Below are 8,092 nucleotides of genomic sequence, written 5' to 3'. Positions count from 1 at the left end.
CAAGATTTGGTTTTTAAAAAGCCTTTTTCCAAAAGGTACATCTGGAAAAAGGGGGGTCATCTTATAATCAGGGTTGTCTTATATTCGGGCCAATACGGGTATTATACATTTTAAATGCCTGATCCTTCGATAATATGGTATTTTTTTCTTTAATGAGGCTGAGTGATTAAAAAATTAGCAAAAGATGGCGGCGCGTTCACATGCTGCGGCTTCTCTCTCTACGCAATTTCAATTCTCTGTGTGTATGTGCTGTACATGTGGAAGAATTGACAATAAAGCAGACTTGACTTGACTTGACTTGACTTTCGTAGTACAGTTAACTATTTTATCTCAAAATATCAAGGACATTTGTTCATCTTATGACCCCTCAATCCAGCAATATATAGACACTTATGATCATACGTACGCACAGGTAAGTATTTACTGTACATCAAACAAACTACTCTCCATGCAAACACACTGACCTCGGATTCTCACACATAGAGTGCTGGCTGAAGAATCTTGAGTTTCTCAGCTGTCAAATCACAGTACATGAGGTTCAGGTATCTGATGTGTGGACAGCACTGAAGACAGTACAGCAGCACCCAACAGTCTGTGCTCCTCAGAGAAATGTTAGACAGATCCAGGGATACCCAATCTCCTAAAGCTCTCCTCACAAACTCCTCATCCTGGAGCTCATACAGACACTGGAGAGCAAATAGTTTATCTTCATCCTGAAGTGTAAGGATTGTGCTCTCCATTTCTTTTCTTATGATGTAAGGAACAGTCCAGTTGTGCTTTTCAAAGAGTGAGCTGCTTGTGTCTTCATTAGAGAGACCAGAGAGAAACAGAAGCACTGAAGCGATGGAATTTGTTAGTCTACCTTTCACTCTCTCAGCAGCTAAGATGTCTCTGATGTTCCTCTGGGACTCTTCTTCATTCAGAAACATATAATAAAGAGCCATGAAGAACTCCTGAAAGCTGAGGTGCATAAACTTGAGTGCTCTGTTCCTTATTAAAGCTTGAATATCAGGTTCTTCATGCAGGAACAGGCTACTTTCAGCATCTAAACCGGTCTTGAACACGGTCTTCTTGTCAAAGAAGACTTCTTCATCCAGTATCCCTTCCTCTGCCAGCTGACCCAGACTCCTGAGGACAGACTGACTCTGGTCATGATGCTCCAGTAGAGTGGACACAAACTGCACATAAATGGAGGTGGTTGTGTTTAGTTCTCTCATCACATGATCATCGTCTATAAAGTGTTTCTTCAGACAAAAACAGACCATCCAACACAGCAAAGGCATAGAGCAGGAAGTCAGGAGGCTTTCATTTATCTTCACTCTCTCATATGTTTTCCTGAAGAGTTGATCATCCTGAAAGAACTTCTGGAAGAACTCCTGCACCCCTCTCTCAGAGAAGCCCACAATCTCAGTGAAACGCTGAGGACCCTTGAGGAGATTCATCACTGTACCAGCATCTGATCTGGTGGTAACCAGCAGGAAAGACTCAGGCAGGATCTGTCCATTCAGCAGACTCCTAAGAATGTCCATTGGTAGAGCTTGCTGCGATGATTTAGTGGGTGATGATATTTGAATGCGTGGATCGAATGAGAACTCATCAATTCCATCAGTGAGGATGAGGACTTTCTCTGGTGTTAACTGCAGTATCTGTGAGATCTGATATGATGTTATGCTGTAACTCCAGCTCAACAGCTCATTCAAGCTCATCTTCTGGGAAAGACACTTCACCTCATCACACTTCAACAGAAAAACTACATCAAAGTTTTCAGAGTAAAGTTCTCCAGAAGCCCAGTCCAACATGATCTTCTGTAGCGTGAAGGATTTCCCTCTTCCAGAATCTCCACTGAGAATCAGTTTTTGGTTTGTTTCCATCACAGTCGGGACTGAACAGCTGGTCTATTCTGATGCTGTGATTCTCGTCATTTGATAACAGTTGAGATGATGGTTTTGATCCAGAAGCATCCACAGACCTCACATGATCACGATAGTATTTCTCCGTTTGCTCTTTGCTCTTCTGAATGATCACTGGTTCAGTATAACAGGCAGCCAGTTCCACACGTTCATCAGATGGAAGCTTATACTCTGTCACAAAGGTACATTTATCTATGACTGAAGACTTGTACTCAAGAATCTTATGGCCGTGCCCTAAAAGAAGCATAAAACAGTCACTAATTTTCATGGATGAAGATATTTAGCCCTGAGAAATGGTCCTTATTAATTTAATGCAACTTAATACATAATGTGTGCCATGGACCCTTTTCACAAGATTGTGATGATGCGTTTAATGGTCATCAGCATCGTAAATCGTATTTTTTGAAAAATGTATGTACATTTATAACATTATTCTTTGTATTATATTACCTCTGCATCAAATTACAAAAAAAAACTTGTTTACGCTAATGCATTAGTGTTTCTAGATGGTAAATTTGACATCGTTCTCTCTTCTGACTGCCGTTATTATCAGTCTCTCTCAATTTTTTTCCTTTTATTGAAAGTCATATTTGAGCAAATGGGAATACAAAACATAAACTCTTTAAGTTAACCCAACTATGACGACTTCCGCTGCTGAGAAATGTAAAAAAGATCTATTCAGTGTTTTTGAATGCCTTTAAAATTACAATTCAGTTCCTGAACTAAAATTGAGGTACTGTAGCAAATAGGGTTCAGAAAATAAATTTGAATTGTTTTGTATGAAAATAGAAATAAAATAAATTATAATTAAAGAAATTAATGCTGAATTTATATACCGAGAAAGATAACAAATGAACAGATAGATAGATAGTTCACCTACTGAAATGTATTTAATTTATATATTTCATCATGTTTAATAAATGAACTTTTGCAGACCAGGGTGGAAAAACAGTTTCCCAGAATGCATTGACTGTGTTTAAATTTTTCAATAATAGATTGTTTTCCGTCAGATATTTACCCAGGTAACAGAGCAGGTGTGGTTCATGCTTCCTCAGAGCAAAGTAAAAGGCAGATTTCACTTTATTCCCTCCTTCATCCAGTGCGGTATAAAGCTCTGTCATTTGCTCACAGTTGGTTGGTGCTCTCCTAATCCGTGTATATGTCTGATCATTGAGCTTGTGTTGTGCCAGCAGCTCATCCATCACTGGCATCACCATTGTAACCCTCTGGATGAGCTCAGATCTGTGCCTATCTACAAACTGGGCTTCTGGAGATGACAGCATCAGTGACATATTATTACCTTGTTTTCTCAAAATTATTGAAAGTTTCAAGCATTTTCACGTACAAAGTAGATCAGTGATGAAGCATTTACACTTACGTTTCAGGAATGGATCAATTTGACTAAAACGTTGAGTTAGTTTAAATAAAAAACCTATTAAGGAAAGAGATACATTTACTTCAGAGTGTTAAGCATAACCAATATAAAGTGTTTTAAGGGATGATATGGCACGTTTCTTTACTTATATTCGTGGTAAACTTTTGAATCTATAATTTTCTGTGGTAGCTTTACCCTGTAAAATTAGGTTTGGTTCACACTTCCTCAGTGCAGCATAAAACGCAGATTTAATTTCAGCTCCTCCTTCATCCAGTGCTTCATAAAGCTTTCTCATTCTGTCCTGTTTGGTCCCAGCTCTCCTGATCTGTGAATATGTCTCCACATTGATCCTGCCCTCTGACAGCAGCTTGCGTGTCACCACCATCACCCTCTGGACCCTCTGGATGAGCTCAGCCCTGTGCGTGTCTACATATCGGGCCCCTGGAGAAGAAGACATGAAGAGATTATTTCCCATCTCCAAATGATTAAAGCATTTTTCTAAACATTTACAACATAGATTTGTGATTAAAAGAATAGGTTGTGCAAAAATAAAATAAAAAAACTTCGATCATTTATACTCACTCATGTCATTTAAAGGCTGTTTTATTATCTTGAGGAACACAAAAGAAAATGTCCAAGCAGCAAAAATGAAAATTTCCTGATTGACTTTATCAAAAGGGCTCATCACAGGTTATTGTAGGTTTTTGGAGCCATAAATGTAATATAAACAACATTTATGGTGTATGGCTTTTAATTTAATGGCTTTTTGTAGTTTGCTAGGGTTGATAAATGGACAGAATCTTTTTGGTTTTGAACTATTAATAAATGTAGAATAATAAAAACACAGGAGACAAAGTTACAAATAGCCTATAGTCTAAATTACACACGCAGACTCAGTCCAGGACCAAACAGTGGTTTGTAGTTACTTATAAATGAGTTTTTGCCATAAATGTGGAATGTAGCTTTATTTGTAGAAGGATATTAACGTGGTAACAAGGTTGTGTGCAAAATGTAGGACAGAGCTAAATTTGACATTTTTATTTTTTGTAAATAATAAAATTCCCATGAAAATCAAAAATATGGTACAGACATATTGTCCATACAATATAGACATACTTGCTTTTAAAATCGGTTACATTTGATGCTGCTGTTAGATTTTCAAACATATCTAATTCATGGGTTTCATGTGACGTCACACAGCGGTGCGGCCGCCATTTGTAGGAGCGAATAGCAATTCCGTCAATCTGCTGTGCTGTGCTCTGGGCTGTGATAACAGCAAATCACAATGGATTATTTACCAAGAGATGTGGATGTATGGGATTCTTTTGATTAAATATTTCTGGTAAGCATAGATGCGTGTTTACATTTTAGTTAGCAAGTTCATAATGAAACTTGCAAAATGTTAAATTCGCGTGCGAGACTGCTGATTTGCCAGAAAACGTTCGTTATGCTCCACCTAAAGCTAATAAATCAACGAGATGTTTTTGATCTTTGATCTAAGTACAGTTGTGTGAGTCTAGAATGTTTACGCTGCACTAAACTTTGACGAACAACACTCAGACCCGCAAACAAACAGATGAAAAAGAAGAGGAGGATGATGACGGTTCAGCGCATACAAGGAGAAAGTAGTTTTAGTTTCCACATTCTTATTTTTATGAATGTAACTGAATGTAATTACTTCAAGGATGTTAGAGTGAAGAGGACCTGTTTGTACTATTCGTATTATAATTCTGTAGAAGAACGTTATTTTAAAATTATCTCACTTAACTAAATAAGCTAGTTGCAGTGAATCTTACGATGGCAATGTACTGCTGCAATCAAATGTATATGCATCAATATGTCTGAGATAATTTGCAGTAGCTGTGCCCTGCTTTTACAGTTACTAAATGTAAGCAGACTTATATGTTCAGGTGCTCACCACTGCCAAAACACATGTAACTGACTACAACAAAACACAGAATCACAGTTTTGTTGCTACTTTAGTTGCTTCTTCACTCAACATGTAGAGAGACACAGGAATAACTGATTGTTTCTCTTAACATGCCACAAATTTCTTTTAATTCTATTTAATATTTCTTTTAATAATTCTTTTTTTTCTAGTAATCAAGAGAAGTGCTTTCATCGCTGAAGAAATGGCAGACGTTACTCCTCAGACACCTGTGAACACCAAGCAAAGCTTGCAGTCTAAGAAAGTGGACATAATCTTTATTGTACTTCTTTGACTGGACTAGCAAGGGGCAGTTAGAGCCAATGAGAAAGTAAGTAAATGTCTGCATTGACCATTACACCATGTTATTTTCTGCAGAAACTGGGGGAATCTTAACTGAAGAGACCTACTGTCCAACAACAAGCTTTGGATCTGCTGAATGTGTATTTTTCAAGCATTTTATCGCAGCATTCACTGTCTGCATAGTGATGACTAGTGAAAAGTGTTTCTAGTAATTTACTTAAAAGTATAGTTAACCCAGAATTCTGTCATCATTTACATTATTACATCAATTCCCCCTCATTTTTTTTTTTCAAACCCCTGACTTTTGTTTTTCTGCAGAACTCAAAAGAAGATACTTTGAAGAATGCTGGTAATCAAAACCAACAGATTTGTCACGTGTAGACGACATAAAGGGAGTAAATGGTTTTCATTTTTGGGTAAACTATCTCTTTAATTAGGATGATACACACTTTAAATTTCAATCATACTGGACACAGCCACTTAATGTGCTAGAATTAAATGGGTAAATAATAATAAGTAAATAGTCTTTCAAACAACATGTGCTTTGATACAATATATATACATTTACTTTCATTCAGTTTGGTGCATTCAGATAGACCTTTAGTAATAGATACTTGTGCATTATTTACTCTTTACAGGTGCAGAAATGAAAGCTCCCAAGCAAAGTACTCACTGGACTAAGATGTGGAAAGACATGCTGCACAATGACCCACAATGAGCAACAACCAAGAACAGTATTCACTGATTACCTTTAAAAATTATTCATAGTAACAGTTAGGTAATAATTATTTCAATTATTTTACCAAGTACAAAATGTTTAATTCAAAAACTTTGCCATTTACCAATGTGTTTCTCAAAACAGCTTTTAAATTTTTTATGTTTTAACCTTTATTAAATGTTACAGTCCAAGTGTACATATAAATGCCTCATTCAGTCAAGTAAATGCATGGGTAATTTTGCAAAATGTGTTAAATATTTTATCTACACTTATTGTATAACTCCTGTTTTTTGCTGTAATTGCATGGTTTTGTAAATACATTGTTTTGTAAATAAATTTTCCTCATGCCAGCTTGGTCAAGCTAGTTATTTAATGGACTTTAAAATTGCTTTCATAATAATGAGATGTTTATAGATTTAAGTCATGTTATTTATGTATTATAATCTATATAATTAAAATGAAAGTAAACGTTTTGTCTAGGTAACGTTATTCATTTTAAATGAAATATTAATGAACAGTACAGTAGATATAGAAATGCAACTGTGCTAAATATGGCGTGCTGCACAACGGGCCGAGTCCGGCTTTAATGCTGCAGTGTCGGCAAGTTACGGCTGTCGCATCTGGTCCGGTTGATTCGGCCCAGAATCTGAAAGTGAGTACGCAAGCATCCAGGCCGGGTGCTGCAGATGGATCCGGGCCGATGGACAAGTCTCTAACAGGTGAAAATTTAACTGAAAATGGCCCGAGTGTACGGAGAAGGATTGTGTATGAGGTAGATGTAAATAGCCAGCAAACGTCAAGTTGGTATGTTTTCACTAGACTTTAGTGGAGTCAGCAATTCGCTTGACAGTAAATAAGGATCTAATCCTAAAGTGTCTATTTTTATTTAATACCATTGTTTTCCGTTGTTGTTTAAGTGTTATTTTGGTTTCTGATCACCAAGGAGAGGCTACGCAAGGTCCTAAAGATGGCGGCCGCAACAAAAAAGTCACACACACACACACACACACTGATGTAAGCCTGCTTTAAAAAAAACAAAGAACAAAAAAGACAGTGGGCATAATCTCCATACCCTTGTGATAATGAGTTGCAATCCAAAGAAAAAATGTTCAGTCCATTCGCAGGACATGAACTGAACAAAAGAAGGACAGAGTAAGCCGTAACTTTATTAAATAATAAATCAAAACCTATTGTTAACAACACAATTATTTCTCGTTTTGTTTTCAATGCACTCACTTATGCTAACGATATAACGGACGCGATGCTCGAGTCCTGCAGAAAGTGCGCGTGCTCAGTTTGAACTTTTTCAAAGTCAAGGAGAAGACTTGAGCGTTTAAAACTCAGCAAATGTTCTACCTTACCGTGATCTGACATCGCGTCCAGCCTATAGAACATGCAACATCGAAGTCCAAAGGAACATATATTTCCTCGGTGCTGGGTTTCTGTGAGTGTAGAATATATTTTCCAGGATGGGTGTGGTCAGTTTTGCCAACTTGATTTTCAGGGGAAGTTGCTAAAAGAAGGTCGATTTGTTGCTTTTAGTCGCTAAATGACGCCTATTACGTAATCACGATGCAAAAATGTTAATTTAGATTTGTTTGTTAAATAATATAAATGAATAATATAATGAAATATAAATAACTAATTATAAATACAACATTGAATTATTAAACACTTACACATTTTTGAACGATTACGGTTAACGTTTTTTTAATTAGACAGTAAACAAAACGCACCCAATTACAGTTTTAAGTGTATTAGTAGTTAGTATGCTACAGAAAAGTCAGTAAAAATAGGGCACGCACAATCTACTTATGAAGGAATTTTCCGTATTGATTTTTCACAAGTTTTTTTTTTTA

General features: G+C 36.6%; 1 pseudogene; it reads right to left on the bottom strand.

Annotated features, from left to right (window-relative positions):
- The window catches only part of LOC107660304 (NACHT, LRR and PYD domains-containing protein 1-like), a 16,434-nt pseudogene extending 8,700 nt beyond the window's left edge, over positions 1 to 7,734 (bottom strand).
- Between the last annotated feature and the right edge of the window lie 358 nt (positions 7,735 to 8,092).

Source organism: Sinocyclocheilus anshuiensis, unplaced genomic scaffold (genome assembly GCF_001515605.1).
Source record: "Sinocyclocheilus anshuiensis isolate Anshui unplaced genomic scaffold, SAMN03320099.WGS_v1.1 scaffold850, whole genome shotgun sequence".
NCBI lineage: Eukaryota > Metazoa > Chordata > Actinopteri > Cypriniformes > Cyprinidae > Sinocyclocheilus > Sinocyclocheilus anshuiensis.
The sequence above is the reverse complement of the archived record's forward strand: the minus strand, read 5'-3'. Positions and strand labels throughout refer to the sequence as shown.